We start from the raw sequence: 12,705 nt of genomic DNA, 5'->3' as shown, positions 1-12,705 counted from the left end.
GTGTTTAGTTTTGTGGGGGCAGCATAATCAACATAGGGATACTATATATGATTAAAAGCAAAATGAAGACTGTGCTGTAACTAGTGAGACAGATTTTCTTCAGTTGTCCTGGCTCCAAAAGGATGTTCACAAGAGGGGTTCAGAAGTTAAGGAACAGATATAAGGTGACTACTAGAAGTTCTCCACATGGCTTTGGATTTGTTAGCTTCAGGCTTGTTAAAAGTTTAAAACCCAGATATATAGACCTTTCCCATTGCATTCCTTGTAAAAGACACTCCCCTAGTATATAAACTAACTCCACTCCCACCCCAGCACCTCATGTTAAACGTCTATGTTGGTAAAGAGGAGAAAACAGAAGGAAAACATGCAATATATAGTTCACTTAATTTTACACTCCTTCTTAGAAACAAATACTGCTATGGATTAAAGGTGAAACTATTTTTTACAAAGGTGCAAAACAATTCAGTGGATGAAGATAAGTCTTTTCAATAAATGATATTGGAACAATTGGCTATCCCTGGGCAAAAAAATGAATCTTAACTTAAACATCACACTTTATATAACTCAAATTGAATTCAAAATAGATTACAGAGTTTAAACAATTGTAAAAATGTAGAACTATAAAACTTTTAGAAAATTTAGGATAAAATCTTCAAGACCTACGGCTAGGTGAAAAGATCTTAGACTTGAAATGAAAAACACAATATATGCACACCCCAATCAAGAGGACAGAGTGAGATGCATCAGGGCTCTGACCTCCACAGAAGCTTTGAACACCCAGCAAAAATTGGCAGAACCATCATTCTCAAAGTTCCAGAAAACAGTTAAGGATTGCAATGAGCACTGAATCAAGCAAAAGGCCACTTAGAAGCAGTAGGACCTCATGGCACCCTGGCTGTGTCTCCTTCAGCCCTCACCAGCTCAGCAGAGAGCCAAGAGCTGTCCTATAGCACTCTGTGGGAAAGTAACCAAATGCTGCCTGCCCAGGAGACTGCTGACTGTAATACACATTGCCAGGTTTTAACCATGAGAAATCTGTTGCCTAGGGAAGAGGGGACATTTAGAACCACATAAATGGGGGAATTCATCGGGCCACAGGTCCATGCTCAAGGCAAAATTCACGTGCAAAAAGGATCAAGGTGCCCCTATGCTTCAGCCTGGAGCTATTCTCCAAACACATTTTATGGATAAGCCCTAAAGGAGAGCATTCACAAAGGTCACTAAGCATAGACTAGGAAAAACACTTTCTTTTTTATCTTTCTTCTCCTGCACCTCCTCCTTCTCCTCTTCCTCTTTTTCTCCCTCCTCCTTAGCTCCTTGCATTCAAGGAAACACTAGCTACATACAAACTTAAAGAATAGATGCCTCAGAGTCTAAATTCCAGTGATAACCCATTCAAATATCAAAATGTCCAGGTTTCAACAAAAGATTGTAAAACATAAACAAAACAAAACAAAACAACAACAACAAAAAAAACACCAGGAAGCAACAGCTCTGGCAAAGAAGAATATTAAAGCGTTAGAAACCATCAGTGAGGAAGTCCAGACCTGGGACATACCAATCAAAAACTTAAAAAAGAAAAAAATTTCCTGAATACATTCAAAGATCTAAAGGAAAACATGGGCAAAGAATTAAAGGTAATCAAGAAAATGCTAGAAAAACACAAAGAAAATACCAATAGAGAGATGGAAATTATGAAAAGGAACCAAACAGAGATGAAAACCACAGAAACAGAAATTGAAAATTCCCTAGAGGGATTGAATAGCTGATTGGAGTTGCCAGGAGAAAGAGTCAATGAATTTGAAGATATGACAATTGAAATGATCCGGTCTCAGGAGCAGAAGGAATAAAAAATGAAGAAAAATGAACAGAGCTTGAGGAACCTGTGGGATACCATCAAAGTTACCAATATATATATTGTGCAAGTTGCAGAAGGAGAAGGAAGAGAGAAAGGGAATATTCAAATAAATAGCAGCTAAAAACTCCCCCAATTTAATGAAAGACCAATATACACATCCAAGAAGCTCAACAAACTCCAAAGAGGACAAACCCAAATAAACCTATACTGTGGCATAATATAAGTTTAAAAACTTTCAAATGCCAAAGATATTGAGAGAATTCTGAAAGTTGCAAAAGTGAAGAAACATGTCACATACAAGGGAGTCTCAATAAGATTAGGTGGCAATTTCTCATCAGAAACCATGGAGGTAAGATGGCAGTGGGATGACATATTTAAAATGCTGATACAAAAAATTGCCAGGGAAGTGAACTTGGCCCAGTGGTTAGGGCATCCGTCTACCACGTGGGAGGTCTGTGGTTCAAACCCCGGGCCTCCTTGACCCGTGTGGAGCTGGCCCATGCGCAGTGCTGATGTGCGCAAGGGGTGCCGTGCCACACAGGGGTGTCCCCGTGCAGGGGAGCCCCATGTGCAAGGAGTGCACCCCATAAGGAGAGTGTGGGCCAGCTCACCACACGGGTCAGGAGGCCCTGGGTTTGAACCCTGGACCTCCCATATGGTAGGCAGATGCTCTATCATTTGAGCCAAATCCACTTCCCAGTCTGTATGTATTCTTGAAGTTAAGCTGGTATCAAAGTAAATGAAATTATTATAGATTAATATATTATATTTTAAGTCCTGTGGTAACTGCAAAGAAAACATTGGAAAATATGCAAGTATATTTCTCCAATAGAAATTAGAGAACAGGTTGTCAACAGGTGGGGGGCAGGAGGAATGGGAGGTTAATGCAGAATGGGTGTATGGGTGTGTTCTGTTTGGGAAGATGGAAGGTGGGGAGTGTACCTCAATACTGTGAATGTGATCGTCTCCATTGAATGGTAGGCTTGGGAGTGGTTGGGATGGGGAAGTTTATGGTGTATATATGTTTCCACAGCTAAAAAAAAAAAAGCAATAAATAGAAACTAAAGAGACAATGAAAATTAAATGCAATACATGATCCTGGATGGGATCTATTAAGGGAGGAGAAAAGGTTCAAAGGGACATTACTGAGACCTATGAAAAAAATTGGAATATAGATTGTAAGCTTCCTATATACATTAGGGTTCTTGAATTTGATAATTGCACTTACAGTGCTTACATAAGTAAAAATCCTTGTTCTTAGGAAATGTACATGGCAGTAGCAAGTGTTCAAGGAGCATAATGGATACCTATACTCAAGTGTTCAGAAAAGGTATTGATAAATAGATACAGATATAGATAGATGATGGATAGACAGACATATAGCAAATGTGGCAAAATGTTAAAAGTAGTGGATCTGGCTATCTGGGGGGTGAGTAGGGGGTATGTTGGCGTTCTCTTCATGGAGTTCATATTATTTTTCTAAGTGTACTGTAAGTTTGAAAGTATTTCAAAATAAAGTTATATATTTTATTTTTTAAAAAGCACAATTTATAAATAGAAAATTTGATCTTGTCAACATTTAAAACTTTTGTGAAAGATCCGGTTAAGAGGGTGAAAAGACAAGCTGTGGGGAATGAAATACTTCCAAATTACATGTCTGAGGAAGGACTTATATTTAGACTATATAAAAAACTCTCAAATCTCAACAATAAAACCAATCAAATTAGAAAACAGGCAAAATATATGAACAGACATTTCACTGAGGATATACAAATGGCAAATAAACATAGGGAAAAATGGTCAATGTCATTAGTCATTAGGGAAATGCAAAATAAAACCACAATTATGTATCACCACACAGCTATTAGAATGGCTAAAACAAAACAAAACAACAAAACCCAGCAGTAACACCAAAAGCTGGCCACAATGCAGCGAAATTGAATCTGTTGTAAATTGCTGAAGGGAATGTAAAATTATACATTCATTCAAGGAAAGAATTGTAATTTCTTATAAAACTAAATAAGTTCTTATCGCATGTCCCAGCAATTGTGCTTTTGGACATCTGTCTCAGAGAAATGATGACTTATGTCCATACAAAACCATTTTACACAGATACTCATAGCAGTTTTATTTCTAACAGTCCCAAACTGGAAACAACCCAAACATCCTTCAGTTAATGAACTGTGGTATGTCATACCATGGGATACTACTCAGCAATTCAGGGAACAGAAGATAGACACAGACAGCTGCTTGGATGGATCTGAAGGCAATTATGCTGAGTGAAAGAAGTCCATCTCAAAAGTTACATAGTGTTTGATTCCTTTTATATTACATTCTTGAAATGACAAAATTAAGAGCTGGAGAACAGGTTAAGTATTGTTAAAAGGTTAGGTATGGGGATGGGGAGTAGGAGGTAGGTTTGGCTATAAAAGGGTAGCAGGAGGGATTCCTGTGGTGGGGGAACTCGCCTGTATATGGACTGTGGCTGATTACACAAATCTACACAAGTGATAAAATTGCATTGAACTAAACAGGTGCACACGTGTTCATGTGTACGCACACACACACACACAAATGAGTGTAAAACTGGTGAAATCTAAATAAGGTCAATGGATTGAATCGATGTCAAATTCCTGGTTGTGACATGGCACTACAGTTTTGCAAGATATTATCCTAGGTGAAAAATTGGTGAAGGGTACGTGAAATCTTTCTTACAATTGCTTATGAACTTAAATTATATCAAAATAAAAAAGACTGGGGAAAAAAAGATTAAACTCTTCAAGGGCAGCATTATAGACTCTGGGGAAATTTTTCATCATTCCTTTATTCTGGTAAGTTTTTTGAGCATCAACTTTGTATAAGGTGTGTGCCAAGATTGCAGATCTGACACTTTTATATTTTACTCTAATTTGGGGGGGATATGGGCAATCAGGTTCTGACTGATTGATTCTCTCACTCTGAATAGCATGAAATTAAGTTCTATGTCACTCACGCTTAAAAGAGAAGGGAGAATGAAGCTAGGGAAAGTAAGAAAAGATAAATGGGGGGAGGGGGCAAGATGGAAAATTGGAGTAAAAGATATTTTAAGTTAGAAAAGAAAAGTAGCTACATTAATCAGTGCCTGCAAAAATAACTTTTCTCCCTACTTAAAATAAAACAGTAGCTAAATAATGCCTTTTATGAAATCCTTTCCTGCATTATAGATGATGCAAATCAGTAAATAATCAGGAAAAGTTCTTGTACAGAAGGAAGTATTCTATTTAATTTATTAATATTCCAAGAAGATCTTTTTACACCTGAAATGCCTTTAGAGAGATAGAAGTAGAGAGAAGGTTCGCTGGTTTGAGTGCAGATGCTCTTCCATACCTCAGCCAAGAGTAGCACCCTTTCTCACTGACAGCATCCTAATGCTTTTATCATTTAGATGGATTGTCAGAAATTAGCACTCAGCTTTATTTCTTGCTTCTCCCATTAGAAAAACCACAAACCTTTTATTTTATTTATGCCAATGTTTTTAAACAAACATTGCTACCTTATTTGCATAATACCAAAATATTGTTTGAAATCTTTTATTTATCTTGACTAATTTCAAGCTCAAAGATGAAGGAGCACTGAGATGAGCTAAAACCTCCTGTTAGCCCAAAACGTCTTCCACTGGTGGGAAATCTGGGTCTCGCTGACCAGCATATAGACACTTTCATCAACATTACTGCACCGCCACACCAGACTGTGGGAAGAGGACACCAAACAGGTCAGCCCGTCCGTTTCTTCCAGAACTGAAGGCAATTCTTCTGTAATTTGGGGCTGCACCAAAGGCTTCTATACAACTTACCAACTGCCAGGCACTGTTCTAAGTGTTTTGCATATTTGGCTTAATTTATTCCTTTTTTTTTTTTAAGATCTATTTTATTTCTCTCCCCTTGCCCCCTGTTTTCTGCTCTCTGTGTGTTCTTCTGCTTGCATTCTTGTCATGCAGCACCAGGAAACTGTCACTTTTTTGTAGCACCATCTTGCTGCGTCAGCTCTCTATATGTGTGGCGCCACTCCTGGGCGGGCTGCGCTTTTTTTGCACAGGGTGGCTCTCCTTGTGGGGTGCACTCCTTGTGCATGAGGCACCCCTATGTGGGGGACACCCCTGCGTGGCAGGGCACTCCTTGCATGCGGCAGCACTGCGCATGGGCCAGCTCCACACGGGTCAGGAGGCCCTGGGTTTCGAACCCCGGACCCTCCATATGGTAGGCGGATGCTCTATCAGTTGAGCCACAACTGCTTCCCTGATTTATTCCTCGTTAGAAAGAAAGCTGTGCCTGTAAGAGAACAAAAGCTCTCCCGATTGTGGTGGAGAAAAGAATTTTATTAATGATCTTGCAAGAACGGGCACACAACTTGGATAAAACCGCCAGCACGTCAAACGGCAAGAAACACTGACGTTTATACCCTAAACCCAACGTGCAGGCCACTCCCCCCGTGCCCCATTGATTGGGTCCTTCAGGGGTTACAGCCTATCCAAGAGGTCTAACTGAATTCTGAGCTTCCGGCTCTCAACGCTGCTCCTGTGCTCTCCACACTGCTGCGGGCTGGGCGGCTCCTGCCGCTTACATTGTTGGCCCCGCCCCCAGCACTCACCATTGGCTGTTCTCACTTTGGCTCCACCCTCACGCCTCACCATTGCCAATCTCCCCCTCCCCCCACCCCCGTTTTGGCGCCACTTTTCAAATTTCTGGCGTGCCAAAGCCGCTAGAACCCCTTTCCCTCCTTCCTGGAAGGGCAGAGCCGGCTCTGGCTTCCCTTTGTGAAAATTAAACTTAACGCTTGCCCACACCTGTAACACCCTGTGAAATAGATAGTTGCTCATGCCGCTTCACAGACACAGAAAGTGAAGCGAAGGGAGGCAAAGGCCCCGTGAGCCTCCCACACACAGTGGGTGGCAGGGTCGGGATTCAGTCCAAGCAGGCGGGACCCAGAGCCCGGGCTCTCCCGGGACGCTGCCTCCCAGTTGAGAGGAGTAGATGAAAGGGGAACGAGTGAACACGTTCGTCCGTCAGGTGAGAGCAGGCTCCCCGTCAGCCTTGAGCCCCGGGCGCCCAGGGCCCGCGTGTGGCCTCTGCAGACCAGCATCTGGCTGCTCCTGGCCCAGGATCTGCGTGTTCGTGAGAGCTGAGGATGCCGAAGGGGGATTTAAGGAGGAGTGCTGGGAGGCCAGAAACCTGGGTTCTTTGGCTATACCACCAAGTCGCCGTGTGTTCTCACCTAAGTCAGTGACTGTTTCTCCATCTGGCACTGAGAGAGTTCGACTGGAATAATTTCTTTTTTTAAAAGATTTTATTTATTTATTTCTCTCCCCTCCACCTGCCCCAGTTTGTCTGTTCTCTGTGTCTATTTGCTGCGGCGTCTTCTTTGTCCGCTTCTGTTGTTGTCCGTGACAGGGAATCTGTGTTTCTTTCTTTTTTAAAGATTTATTTATTTATTTCTCTCCCCTTCCCCCCTCACCCCAGTTGTCTGTTTTCTGTGTCTATTTGCTGCGTCTTCTTTGTCCACTTCCGTTGTTGTCAGTGGCACGGGAATCTGTGTTTCTTTTTGTTGTGTCATCTTGCTGTGTCAGCTCTCCATGTGTGAGACGCCATTCCTGGGCAGGCTGCGCTTTCTTTTGCGCTGGGCAACTCTCCTTACAGGGTGCACTCCTTGAGCATGGGGCTCCCCTATGCAGGGACACCCCTGAGTGGAACGGCACTCCTTGCGCGCATCAGCACTGCGCATGGGCCAGCTCCACATGGGTCAAGGAGGCCCGGGGTTTGAACCGCGGACCTCCCATGCGGTAGACGGACGCCCTAACCACTGGGCCAAGTCCACTTCCCATGGAATAATTTCTTATATTCCACAATTCCATGTTTTTACTTTTCCCAGTGAAAGACCATTGGCAAGACTAGAAGGATAACTTTGGTCTGAGGCAATTGGAGACAATCCTCACCTCCTCTAGAAGAAAAGCATAACTCCTCAATGCTCTAAGTGATGGTGGTATACTGGCAAGTTGCACTGTGTACTGTAGACTATATTATAGAGTTTGAAAAAAGAAGAAAAAAAGCCAGTGTTTGGCTAGATAGCACTCTCTTCAAGATTGGAACAAAGTACTGCACAAAGTAGGAATTATAGGGAATCTGGAACTCTATCTCCAAATTTTAAATAAAGCCCAACAGAAAACCTGGTTTGTTTAATGAAAACTGGATTTACAGTCAGGATGACCTCACTTATTCTAAAAAACAGCATCCTTGTGGGAGTACTCATCAGCTGTGCTGGTTTCTGAGCGTTGAGAATAAGACTGCAGTGGTTCTGGCACCACATCTCAGTAGCTCTCTCAGCTACAAACGACTTTCCCCTGAAGTTCATCCGTTTTGGCTTTACAATTTCTTGTATGAAAATTATGCTCTTACCTTTACAAGTGAGCAGATCTGGGGAAGAGAGAAGTTAGCCCTTTTTTTCAGTTAACAGGGGTAGAATGAAAGATAACTTCCCAGCCTTCATTCTCAGCCCTCATTCTCCAACTTATCACCTACTGACCCGGCTTGAGATAATTTGAATGACTGCCCAAATAAGAAATAACACAGCATTCACTTGTGAATAGTTCTTCAATTTCCCTGCTCACGGCTGAATTTGGTATACTGGCTTTAACTGTTTCAGATATATGCCAGAAATGATATGGTAGGAAAAAAATCAAATTATCTTGCAATTCTGACCTTTGGCCAGTTTTCTCTTGAGATACCTTTATCTAAACCAGTCTGCCTGAAGGCACACCCTCTTGTCAGAAAATGCTTTCCCGGTAAAATGTTATAAATAGTTGTTGAAGTAACCTTAAGTAGATGAACTAGATGATAATTTATTAGCATTAGTGTTGAGAGACATTTTAAATAACTGGGTTTATGCCACAACCAAAGAACGTGGGGAATCAGGGAACACAACTGCTCTTGGCTACAGCCCTTGCCCTGAGAAGTGATGTCTTTATTCATTTCCTTATTTGCCAAATCTGTATTGATTTCCTACTCAGTGTGTCAGACCATGCTGGAGCAGAGATGAAGAACTCAGGGTTTTGTAAGGGAGGCAGGCGCAGGGAGATACACCCATGTGAAAAAGCCCAGTGTGGGCCCAGGAGCTACTGTGAGCCCAGCTGCACCCTGGCTGGGGCTGCAACCAGGAAAAGCTTCCTGAAGGAGGTGGCTGGGAACCAGGCTGGGAGGCCTAGTTCCCAGCCATGGTGGGAAAGGCCCTCGGGCAGGAGGGAAGAGTCTGAGCAGAGGTTGGTGAAAGTTCATGGCCCAAGAGAATAAAATAATACTGTTTGGCTACCGCTCAGGGAGAGGAAGGAGCTGAGGCTAATGGGGTAAGCTGAGACAAGGTCCTCAAGGGCAATGAGGAGACCAGGAAGGGTTAAGCGCAGGAAACTGGCTGGATCAGGTTCTCTCTTTAGAAGGAGCTCCCTGGTGGTGCAGAATGATGATGAGGAAGAGGAAGACATCAACAACAGTATAAGGCTTGTTGAACCTTGAACACATCATGTTGAGTGAAATAAGCCAGACACAAAAGGGCAAATATTGTATAATCTCACTGCTATGAGGTAATTACAACAAGCAAATTCATAGAGTCAGAAACTAGAATGTACTTACTAGGGGTTGCAGGGGTAAAGAATGGGGATATATATTAGAATGTGGTTAAAAGTGGAAATTTCAGGTTGTACTTATGTTCCTAGAATAATTTTTTTAAAAAAAATCCATAGGATGAAAGTAGATGTTGCTCAACTGGTTGAGCACCTGCTTCCCATGTACAAAGTCCTGGGTCCTGGGTTCAATTCTCAGTACCAAAAACAAAACAAACAAAAAAATTCCATAAGACTATACAACATAAGCAGTGAACCCTAAAGGAAATATTGGACTATAGCTAATCGTACAACTACAAAAATGTTCTTTCATCAATTACAACAAATGTGCCACACTAAAGCAAGGTGTTAAAAAATAGAGTGGTAGGGAGCGGATGTGGCTCAAGCAGTTGGGCATTTGCTTCTCACATGAGAGGTCCAGTGTTCGTTTCCCAGTGCCTCCTAGAGAAGACAAGCAGAGAACGAGCAGAAGAGGAAGCCATCTTGAAGGGGGAGGGAATAAAAAATAGGATGGTAGATGGGAACTCTGTATTTTATGCATGGTTCTTCACCCTGCAAACTTACAACTTCTCTAATTTAAAAATCTAAAAACAAATTGTATGTATAATTGCAACTCTGTGCAATAAGCTTTCGTATGAAAATATACTACAAGAGAATTCCTAAAAATTAGCTGTTGGTTGGGGATAATGGTAAGATTATGGTAATTTTTCTCTCTCTCTCTCTCCATTTTGTAAACTCTTTTTGAGTCCTAATGCTACCTTCCTGGTAGAACAACAAGCAGTATCCTTATATCGTATTGGCCAATTACCCTGTTTAAAAATAGAAAATAGCTGGATTTATTTCTCTGAATGTTCCGAATGGCTGAGGTCTAATAGGATGAGTTCAAGGTGGTGATTTTACGTAGTGGTACTTTAGAAGCCCCCCCCATCCCGTCTTGAGGTTGTTTGTAGGCACGGGTGTCCTCTCCGTACCATTGCAGTTGTCACCATCCCTCAGCCAACAGCATCACTGGATGCTTTGGGTAGAGAAAACATTGGCTAAGCTTTTAACGACTTTCTCAGCCTAAGCATTATGCCAGAATGGGCTGTGGGAGGCAGCTGAGAAGAGAGGTGTTCTCTGCTCTTCTTCCACCGGGGCTGAGTCCCTGGCAGAGCACACCAGCACCCTCTACTTTGACATCCTCGCTCTCTCACTCAAGTCCCAGGATGGAATACAACCCCAAGGCTCTTTGGGTTTGAATCTCAATTTTGTCACACTCAATTTGTCTTCCTATACTTTGAGTTAAATTCCCTCCAGTTCTCTCTCTTTTTTGCATACTAACATTTAGACAGCTTATTAATGGCTCAAAACATTGACGCGAATATACATTTTGAACTGGAAGTGAAACGAAGGCCATTTTAGATTGCGGAGGGGTGTAGCTTGGGTTGGAAACAAGGTATACAGAACCACCATTTGCAAGAACTTTTCCTTCATTAAAGAAGCTGCCGATAAGTATACTCCACTACTTTAGTTCCCAGCCTTCTATAACATTTTACCTTTTCATTAAAAGGAATCAGTTTAATAGGTGAGATAATTATAGGTTCAAATGTTAGCATAAGAAAAATCATAAATCAGAATTTAGAGATTATCTGCTACAGATGGATTAAAAATATAATTAATGCAACTGATATTTTCAAGAGGCATTAAAATGTGCATGAGCCACCTCAATTAAATTCAGGCACGGGGCAGGAATCCCATCCCCTTCTCCCCTTCTTCTGCTTTTAGTCGCTTATTCAGTTGTAAACTACTCCATCTTGTGGTTACAGAATGGTACTAAGAGCTTAGAAATCTGGATGCCCTTATTTCCACATCGAACATTATTGAATTCTCTTCTCCATTATAAAAGTTATAACTGAGCTTTAAGAAGTTCAACAAGAGATAAAAGAAGAAAGAAGAAAGTAAAAATGTTCTTTAACCTCCCTGTCCAGAGATACCCACTGTCAATACTTTAGGAAATATTCTTTCAGAACTTTTTCTAGGACACAAAGATTTTAAAAGTGAAATGTAGGCACATAATACATGCATATTATTTTATATAAGAGAAATAGTTATCCATTTGCCTTTTTTAGTTCAAATGAATTACCCTCAATACCTGGTCAGTTGCCACGTGAGCAGGCTGGAATAAAAACTCTTTTCTTAGCAATTAGGGGAAACACATCTCCTGGTCCTCGACTTCCTGATCAGGGAAGAGTGGGGGTGGGAGGGTCCCTGAATCGGGCCTCCAGACTTTTCAGCCCTGGTGATTTCTGTTTCCTCCCCGCCATCCCCGCGGCCACTTGCACGCCGCTTGCCTGGGGGAGCATTGGGTTTGCACCCGTTGGACTGAATGACCGCTAAGCTCCCTTCCACCTGAGACCCTTAGCGACTCTTTTCCTATCCCGACAACTTTTACTAAACTGAGCAGTGGTTTTCAGAGGGTGGTTCCTGGACCAGCGGCAGCCCCTGGGATGCCACTGAGAAATGCAAATGACCTCCGGGATGACCTTGGGGGTGGGGCCAGCAGGTCTTCTCGGGCCTTCCAGGTGGCTCTGGGGCACCTAAGTTTGGGAGTCCCTGGTGGAAGCATCCATTCTTCCTTATTTATCTCTCACCCTCTCGTTAATTTTCAAAATCAAGGCAGTATAGTTCCATTGATCGCAATAGAAGTCCTAACATGAATCAAACTGGCATTTATTGGCAATCATGATAAACAAGATGCTATAATGTAAGGTTTAGATAAATCAAGAATGATTTCCATTTGATTTGGACGTGCCTTTCAGGTGCATCCAACATTTACAACCCAGAGTCTGACCCTTCTACCTCTACTGCTGGCATCTGGTCCAGCAACCATCACCTGCCCCTGACCTCCTGCAGTAGCCTCCGTCCTGGTCTCCCTGCTTCCCTCTGGAACTCCTTCGGTCTCTTATTCACAGGCATGCCAACCTCTGCTGGGAGGAGAGAAAAGCTAATGCCCTGGAGTAACTTCAAGGCCTGCAGGCCTACCCCTTATCTTTCTCGCCTCATTGCTCACTGTCCTCCTTTGTCTCGCTCTCCAGCAACATTTGCCTCTTCCCACTTCTTGTCCCGCCTAGGGCCTCTGCCTCAGTTGACCCCTTGTCCTGAATATAAACATTGCCTTCCCGGCCAGTGGGGCCTTCCCTGACCTCCAGTTTCAATTGTAACC

The sequence above is a fragment of the Dasypus novemcinctus genome, chromosome 17 (genome assembly GCF_030445035.2).
Source record: "Dasypus novemcinctus isolate mDasNov1 chromosome 17, mDasNov1.1.hap2, whole genome shotgun sequence".
NCBI classification, from domain to species: domain Eukaryota; kingdom Metazoa; phylum Chordata; class Mammalia; order Cingulata; family Dasypodidae; genus Dasypus; species Dasypus novemcinctus.
The sequence above is the reverse complement of the archived record's forward strand: the minus strand, read 5'-3'. Positions refer to the sequence as shown.